Here is a 9,976-nt window from a genome sequence, read left to right as displayed (position 1 = left end):
TTACCTGTTTTGTAGTACGACACAGTATGATGTGCCCTTGTGGTTAATGTTATACATATTGTCAACAATAAATGTATCAGAGATTGGGAGACTGCTGTATGTTCGTTCATGTATCATGTCTTGTACATTTGCCCGCTATGTGAAATACAGTGATTAGCACATCCTACCCAATTAATTAAAGGTACGTTTCATCCCTATACAATTCCTATTATATATTTTAGGAATTTACTCGGGAATAGGATTTGAAAATAAGTCTTATAACATTATTTTATTTTATTTTCTCCACTTTCAAGACACATACACACTAGTGCAACTAGTACGGCAACGATGTTTTGATCCGTTTCCGGTATCGCTTCGGCGACATGAAGACCACGGTACTGTGCTTTGTATCACTAATTTGCTGGCGTTACGGATGATACCATGATTCATGGTATGTAGTGATTGCTGAAGAGTATGATAAGTTTCAACCAAACCAAAAAATATATTATTTTCTGTTTTCTCATATTTCAAAAAAATGCATTTGAATATCACACATGACAGAAAACACAATTAGATTTTTCGTTCAGCTTCGATTTGCCGACTTATATTGAGGTATAGTTTTATTGTGATTCAATATTGGAAATCTTTAGACTTTCCCGTTTCCATTGGTATATAATTTATTTACAATAATGTTAAAAATACTTATGAAATTCCGCTGTTGGTGTTCGATATCAGACTAGTGTCGCAACGGTTTTGAATTTCAATAGTGTACGGTTGAGACACAAGTTAAAAACAAAAGTGAGTGTACGATTCGGATTTCTTTCTTTCAGATAATGACATGAAAATAGACCACTTTGTGTACTATTATTAGAATTAAATTCATCAGACATAATATTTAACGTGTACGCGGTTAGACGACTTAGGAAAGCTTCAAGTAAAGTAAGTAATGCTATCTTAATTTTGTAATAGACTAGAAATGGGTATACTAGTTTATCCAGTAATGCGCTTGATATACAGTAACCTTGTTCGTGTCATATTTTTGCATACATCGGCTATTGTAATTTTAAAAAAGCATATCAAATAGCACGCACAAGGACTTAAATATACTTATAAATACTTGGTGCGAATTAGCACACCATAATAGAAATATATATATCATATGACTGTGTTTTAACATATATCTGCACCATGAAAGATATGCTAGAACAACCAATTTATGTCACACACCAATGCATGTCAAAACATGACAACGAATGCTTAATTACACTAATGATACATGCAAAAATATTACACGGGCAAAATCACTAGTCGTTCCAGTTATAAAGAAAAAAATAGCTTAAGTTAAATAATAAAACGCGTTCGTATACGTCTGTATAGAGTAAGAATGTTATTTGATAAACAGTTGATGATTTTTGGGGAAACTTGGTTTGATTTCTTCTGGTGCAACCGATTAAACAATGACAGTATCTGACTACCTATACTTCTTCAATTTTAAGAATACATTAAAGATGCTCCACCGCCGACAGAGCATAAATGATATTCATCATTTGAACAGTAATCAGTATTTCATTCCATATAGGATATAGTGACATGGATTTTTTTTAACTGAAGAAAAATACTAAATCGTCTGCTCACAAGAGTCTGATAATTAGATAAAGTTTGTATCAATGTACACCCAACACAGTGCCCATGGACCATTTTATACGATTTTAAAAGGAAAAGTATCGCTCTTTCCAACGGTACTGATTTTTTATCTAGGTCCCTAAAACGTCTAAAAATAGTCTAAGGGCACTTTGGTGGGTCCATAATTATATAAAGTGTAACTAATTCTCAGATCCCTGTAGTTAATACGTTACAGTTGGATTTTATTACGCATGGAGATACCATCATATAAATGATACAAAACCGTTGCAATCTCAAACCCCAAACCGTACACTTTTTTTTACAATATCATCGATCAAAACCGTTGCGCAAAGACTGACACAACGATGTAAACAATGGTCAAACACTCTTTTTTCTTCATCAAATATAGCAAAGCGCATATTAGATTGATACATGAACCTAATGATTTGTTTCTCCTGCATATTTTGTGAATATCTTGGATAATAAGCAAGTTTTAGATGAAAACTTAAAGTTTTTGCTAGGAACTCACATCAAGCTGTATGTAAGTGTCACAATTGTATGATAAATAGAAGTACTTTGCGTGAAATCAAGATCTTAATACAAGGTAGGATATCTAATTAACACTTGAGCTGAATATCGGTCTGTAACACCATGCGCAATGTATTTAAACTCTACAAGTTGGAACCTACCTGCTCGGTACTCGTATATCGAAGCGATACCGGAAACGGATCAAAACATCGTTGCCGTTCTAGTTGCACTACAGTGATACAGTAATATAAATTTACGGTATCAAGTAGGTGAATAATTATAATGAACGGTTTAGAAATGGGAATGTAAAAATAATATTTGCAACTTTGTCACTTATCATCCTCTGAAAAAAAATAATCAAAGATGAATGATATGTTAATACTCATAACACGGGTCATCTTATATGTATCATTGCCTTATTGCGCCAAACAGCAATTCGTCGTTGTCGCTTCGAATGTAAGTTGCTGTATATATTTATTCCTGTTGTCTTATTTGATACAAAGGTAATTTTAACACAATTCAACTTTTTCTACATGTATTAGTCTGTCAATGATTACCACTCACCACAGTGAGTTATGAACTCTACTACGAGCAGTCCGATCGCCTGTGGTTACTTTGGCGTCCCACCCACCCTACCTGCTAGATGATTACATTTATTTCAAAAGCTATGTTGCATGACAATGGTGACAGCTCATTTGCATATAACATAACGAAATGTACACCCAACGTTTCCAAACGTTTTTGGAAGGGAGGTAACTCGTACAGTAATTATCACACTCGAGTAAAGGTTGTGTAGCCTAAAATGAATAAAGTACTGTATAGTTGTCAATATGACAGTATTAATTTGAATAGTTATATCGAAGTACTATTGTCAGATATCGAAGTACTATTGTCAGAAATCGAAGTACTATTTTCAGATATCGAAGCAGAAAGCCATATTGAACAGTAACTATAACGATAATGGTCTATTTACAGTATAAATAGCGTTTCACGAAAATAACCTATATTTGTATATATATAGAGAGGGAGAAATATCTCTATTTAGGTATAATTTTATTGTCTCGTCGCTTGTCCTGTTAATGTACATATGCCCATGTCAAAACGGAGATGAATTAATATAAGCCATTAGCTCGTTTTCCAATCCTAGGTTCAAATGTATATGTTTGTGTATGAGGACAAAAAACATGTCTGTCAGTGGCGTAGCGCCCGTGCATGCTTGCATGCTCAAGCATGCAAAAAAAATCTGACTTACATTTTTGTACAGTCAGAAAAAACACAACATTTGAATACACGTAACGCTGCAGAATATAAATTACGTATAAATACATATGATATGTCCAAATGTATGCCTAACATAACTTTGTGCACATTTGAAAGATTTGAACATTTTCCATTCTGTAAATTTATTAGAATAGTCTATATATTTCCGGTTACCAGATTGTTAAATTTGATTATGTTTGAATCCTGTCAAAGACAATATTAGACTTCTACACCGAAATCCCTCAAGCAAATGGGGATTTTGAATCGGGAAACACTTACGAATACCAAAATAAACAACATCGCATGAAAAGATAGCAATATTCTAAAAACATATAGTTATATTAAAATGATAGCAAAACAACTAAAATAGCAATTGCAACATGTTCTTGGCCTTAGTAACGAAAAAGTGAATTTTTCAATTTTGGCTCACTTCCCGCCCCGTTAAAACACGTGTTAATCCATGATTTCTGGTGTCTACTCACGAAATAGTTGAGTTTTATTTTTTACGAATATGAACAGATTGTTAATTTAGAAAATAATTTTTGTTGTTGTAATTGTTAGTAATAGAACATAATAGGTAGAAAAATAGGTCATAAATACAATGTTTAATTTTTTTAATTGAGGTGGTCGAGAACTGTTCCCTACTTACTCCATTTTGACAGTAGTCTTTGACTCGCTGTCGTAAACAAACCAACACGTAAACTTAATTTTAATTTTGTTTAGAATATTCGCCACAAGTTTGTCATCAGTTAAAAAAACACAAAATTCTCCCATTCCTTACTATTTTTATTTTTACAACCAAAATCCGTTTTTTTTTTTTTTTGTTCAAACACTTGTCAGGGGACTACATGTATATAAAAATCACCACTGTTCTAATTTTGTGTATAGTTTTGCATGGTTATCACCGAAATATCGTGACCTCCATTCAACCATTGGTATATACATTTGTACGTTAAAGGCCCACTACCTTTCCGAAACGGCTTTTAATTTTTAAAATGGGAAAGTAAAACGAGATCGACATTTTTGTATAGTCGCTAAAGTTATTAACTTACCGTTAATACTACACGTGTCATCACATTCTGAACAATTTGATTAAAATAAATAAAATGCTAATTTTCATAAGGCGGGTCGTTTTATGTTTCCCGCCATCGTCCTAAATACCGCGCGGTAGTTGACTATCACTGCATCAGACGACAAAACAGCGAAATAACTCTCCACTGTTATCAAACATTACGCAGGAAATCTTGCATATGTTTGGTGTTGTAACCTCATCTTAGGCCATTGGTATATATTTTCTGATGTTATTAATGTTTTTAAGAAACCTTTATGTTTTCCTCCGGAAAGGTTGTGGGCCTTTAAAAGTTACCAAAGAAGTACCAAAGAAGTAAAATAGTTACTACATTATAACAATTTCCCGTCAGCTTCTGGGGGGCTTCGCCCCCCCCCCCCATACCCCCTACCGGAGCTTCGCCCCTGCACCCCCAGGCATGCAGGCCTATCCATTCCTAGCTACGCCGCTGTCTGTTTAGGGTTACATTGGCAAAATGATAGGGTCGGTAGGCCGGGAGGGGGATTTTTTTAGTGTCTTTCACTCTAAAATAACACCGGAGTCTGAGATCGAAATCCCCGCTTTTAATTTTTTCTTAGAGAAATGGAGGAAAAAAATTAGGGTCGGGGTAAAAAATTAGGGTCGGTTGGGTAACCTTAAACAGACATATAACTTTTTTGGCCTGAAAGTTTACTTGAATACACTATTGTTTAAACTAAAACAAAAGCAATCTGTCATCATATGGCGGTTTTTTTGTTGTTGTTTTACTCTGTGTGTGTGATACATGTACTTCCAATTTTGTCGGTAAAGTTTATTTTGAACCAACTTCATTTTTAATAGTAATTGACTATGCTGGTGTTTGAACATTGTTTTGAAAATTGATTCCGCTATTGAATATTTTTCAAGTTTGTATTCGAGTGAATGCAATTTCTGTTTTCTATTGGATAGAGTTCTAATGAATAGAATTCTTTACTTTGAATTCGTCTGTGATATCCGTCAGGTGTCATCCCACTAGTTTAGAAGCCAAACGAGATGTGTGAAATTACTCGAAATATCAAGCACATTAAATGTATATCATATTAAGATTTTCTAGATATATTTTGATGATACATTCGAAAGCAATTTGACTGGAGGAAATAAAAGTTTGTACGTGTAAGTTTTAGTTTTTACTTTGATATCTTGGTTTTCATGGACAACCTTTTAAAAATCAAAAACATCGAAATCCTGTGTTTTATCCTTAGAATGATTGTCCATTGCTATAACAACACATTGTCATGTAAACTCTAAGACTTATAATAAAGCAGGAATTACCGTCAGTTGTAGAGGAAAAGTAAATTACAAATAGGACCCTGGGGCATCTTGAAATTCTCAAAATTTGTATTTTACATCCGTAAAATAATTGTTCATACGCAAAACAAAACATATAATCCAGTATGTGAGCAGATATCCATGTCAGTTGTTAGAGATAACATTATTTCACAACATGCACAGAAACCTAAACCTGCTAGATTGTGCTCATTGGGTCTGTTAAAATTTTTTAAAATCCAGCATTGCATTCATTGTCGACGTCCATACCATCAAAATATTTATAATCCAATAATCATGTAAAAAGCAATGGCAGTTGTGACAGAACAGTATTTTATTTAAACCAAAACCTCAACCTAGTTATGTCGGCCCATGGGTCTCTTGAAATTCTCATAATCTAGCATTTTAATACTAGAAATGATTGTCCATTCCCATCACAACACTTGAAATACCATTGTAAGTAAACAAGTTTTAAGCGAAAGATAGCATTATTTCAATACTTTCAGCAAAAATCTGAATCGGGTTATTTGTAATTGGGCCTCTTGATATACTGAAAATCTGGCATTTTGTTCTTTAAAATGTTTGATCGTATACAACCCTATATAAATGTAGAAACCGATGTCAGTTGCTGCAAATAACAGTATTTCAACACATACCCCAAAACCTTAACCTAGTCATATCCAACGCCGACGCCAGGGTCATTCCATAACCTACCTCTTTTCTAGGGTAAACAAGGGCCGTTTTCGGTTATACGGTTTGACTGGTTGGGCCTAGTTGTTCGTTTACGAATAAAAGACGGATCTGGTGATTTTATGATGTTTTAGACGAGCTTAGAGAAAGTCGTAGGTCTTAAATGACCCTGGCTTTAATAGGACGTTAAATGTAATAAACCAGAACAAACCTTGGGCTTGATAATTTTCATTTTAATTACGGTTTAATGTCGATATGCGTGGTTAAAATTCGAATTACAGTTAGTGCTTTGATATGAGACAAATAACTTCTTAAGTATATGCAATTGCTACAGTATAGACAAATGCACATTCGTCAGATTGTAACCCGTTTCGCGGGGAGAAAATTTCGCAGCCACCTACTGTATTTAAAAGTTATTCGCGAGAGAAAAGTGTCACATCTAATAATCAACCTGGTATATAATTACGTGTCATTGTTTCCGTTTTATTTCATGGTGGGTATTTAACGTTACCATAAATATAATGAAATACAATCCCTTCGAATAAATTAAACTATACAGGACCGTTAATCTCAGTGTTGTTGTGTGCTTTATTGGTAACAAATACCCATATACAAATGTAAGCTGAAACATTTTCACGTTGTGAACCGGAACCATGCGTAACGATGGAGACCATAGCACTATGCCAAGGTGTAGATAGACCGCCTTTCCCTTATATTACCAAAGCCTTCAGAACCGAGTACGATATCTTTTGAAAGTTTGCTTTGCTGGCTTCCTTTTGATGACATTTTGTTGTTATAATGTTACAACACATCCATTGATAGTTTTCTTAAAAAATAACAATGGCTCTTCTTATTCATTTACAAGAAATATGGATGTAAATATTCTTTCCTTCTCCTCAGCTGCTATTTTTCGGATTTACTTCATCTAATTTTTTTCTTCTTCAAATATTTGACACAAAAAATGTATTTGGAACTATGTGGCAATGTAAGCACAACATTCTGCTTAAAAGTTGTTTGTATTTGGTTTAGTTAAACCAATTATGAGAGTTGCTTCCCTTTACTCAGTTCACTGTACTGGTTGCATATTAACAATTCCGTCTTTGCATATTACAGAATTAGCTCCCTTGCGAGCAGGTATTGATTGTGATGCCATTATTTTGTGAGTGCAATTGACGTCGTTTTCTGCGAAAATTATTACATTACGCTCGCAAACACGTGACGTCAAATTAATACCTACCCGCAATGTAGATAACTCTGTAATATGCATGTACGCATTGAAAATTATCGGAAGACCAAGTGTCCTCATGTATACATGTATTATATACGTATAACAATTTTAAAGAACAGCTGTAAAATATGTATATAACATGTGTGTGTCAAAAAGTACAGTGAAATATAGATATCCTAGTCCAACATTATACATGTACTTGCACATTAGCACATATAAAGCTACTATAGAAACATGTCTATAATTGTGATACTAATAGATATATTTACGGAAGAAACTGTGTGTATAAAACCTTTGTACATGTATTTTGCATTAAATACAATTTTAGTCTCACTGTTTTTAATACTTTAAATAAATATAACCAAATTTAAAGCCGCATAGTATTAGAGAGTGAACGCAAATGTTGGGACCACAATGAACCCTGGGAGAGATTGGGAGGCGGTAACTTTTAACTTTCGTGCGGACCGAACACAAGTATAATATAAACTTTTGGATATTGATATCTTTGGATGTCAGAACTTTCTAGACTTGTAATTGGGGGAAAGTTCCTAACTTTTTAGGACTATTACACCACATTTTGTCATTGTTAGTTCTACGGACCCTGACAGATATGGATTATGCAGCTTTAAACTCGTCGTACTAGTGAGTGAGCTGATATCGGTACATCGGAAATTAGCCTTTAAAACACTTACTCTGAACGGTGATATATGTATAGAGCTTATGATAGTATACACATATATAACTACATTATGTTATATACGCCAGGCATAAGTATGTAAACACAAAGATTTATCAGTAAAATCAGTATCTGATAAAGAATACAAAATCAATTAATTGATTTTTAATCAAACTATTAAACAAGTTTACGGTCGGTATGTGTTTTAAAATCCAAGCAAATTGATTTAGTTAACATACATTATGAAGTCGTTTACTAGATGTGAACCGTCCATCACCACTTGGGCCTGTGTAACATAACCGATTAGAATCGAACCCGGTACCGCTATGTATATACCCTTGACCTTCTAAACATCTATCTAACGAAGCAGTTAACAGTATGTGTGGACCATGCATATGTAAATAGAGTTGTCAGTGGGGTTATCTGGATAACTATATGTACATATGTATCATCTTTGTACAGACAAGACAAAATTTGATAATATATTATTGATGTTGATGTTATAGTAATACGACACAAGGAAGTAATCCTAAATCCTAATCATAAAGACAGAATATATTGTCCAATTGTAAAGGCAGTCTGTCTCTTGATCACGACTCACATAAAACAAACATAGTCACGTTCAAAAATAACAATGGAGAGTACAAAACGACATAGGAGACAAATATTATAACGGAACGCACATTTTTTTCGTATTCAAAAATTTTTTCCTTATATTCATAGATTTAATTGTACACACACAAACTAGTAAAATGGCCATCATCTTATCGTGTGCATAATTCTCATTACCGAGGTATATTAGATCAGGGTTCCATAAGACGACCTACATGTAGTTTAATCGTTGATGTTAAGGAAAACGCTTCATTAAAACTCGATATCACCATCTAAATCGTTATTGGGGGACAGAAACACGATCTTCTCAAATTATTATCTAAGCCACTAAATTGATACATGTGCTTTCGGGCGAACGCAAATCATTAGATCCCGGGGGTTCACCCTAAGTATAAAACACCAAAATTCACGCTCACACCGCTAATCCAATTTCGGAAGCGACCCACTTAACATTAAATTTAATTATGAAAAACTCATACATTATTATATGAGTTGATAATCTGCTTTTGTGGCGGAGGCAAAATATGAGAACCTTTGCCCCCCCCCCCCCCCCCCCCCCCACCCCCCCCCCCCCCCCCCCCCCCCCCCCCCCCCCCCCATGGACGTTATCTTCCTACGCCAAATATTAAACGGAACATAAAAACCTTATTTAATACATTGTGAATTGTGAGACTTTATATTATTCAGTCAATTTTATTCCGAGTGTAAATAGGACCTTTTTGTGAAATTATGACGCAATATATCAGGCAGGGTTTTTAAATGCTACCAATTAAGTTTAGGACAAGGTAGACGAAGTGAACGGTCGTTTGTGGTCCCTGGTGTGCAATGTACTATATATGTAAATAGACCAGTTGTTAGCACTACCGTAATATACACTGAATGTACTTTCTGACAGTCATATTACATTATAACATACAAGGTCCCTAGTTTCACTTTAAAACAAGGTTGTTTTCAGAAACAAAATTCTTGAAAACATTGTTATAGAGTAAACTTTGCTGATAGGACCACATAATCACTTCGTATCAAA

This window comes from Argopecten irradians, chromosome 14 (genome assembly GCF_041381155.1).
Source record: "Argopecten irradians isolate NY chromosome 14, Ai_NY, whole genome shotgun sequence".
In the NCBI taxonomy this organism is placed as follows: Eukaryota; Metazoa; Mollusca; class Bivalvia; order Pectinida; family Pectinidae; genus Argopecten; species Argopecten irradians.
This window is presented reverse-complemented; position numbering follows the sequence as displayed.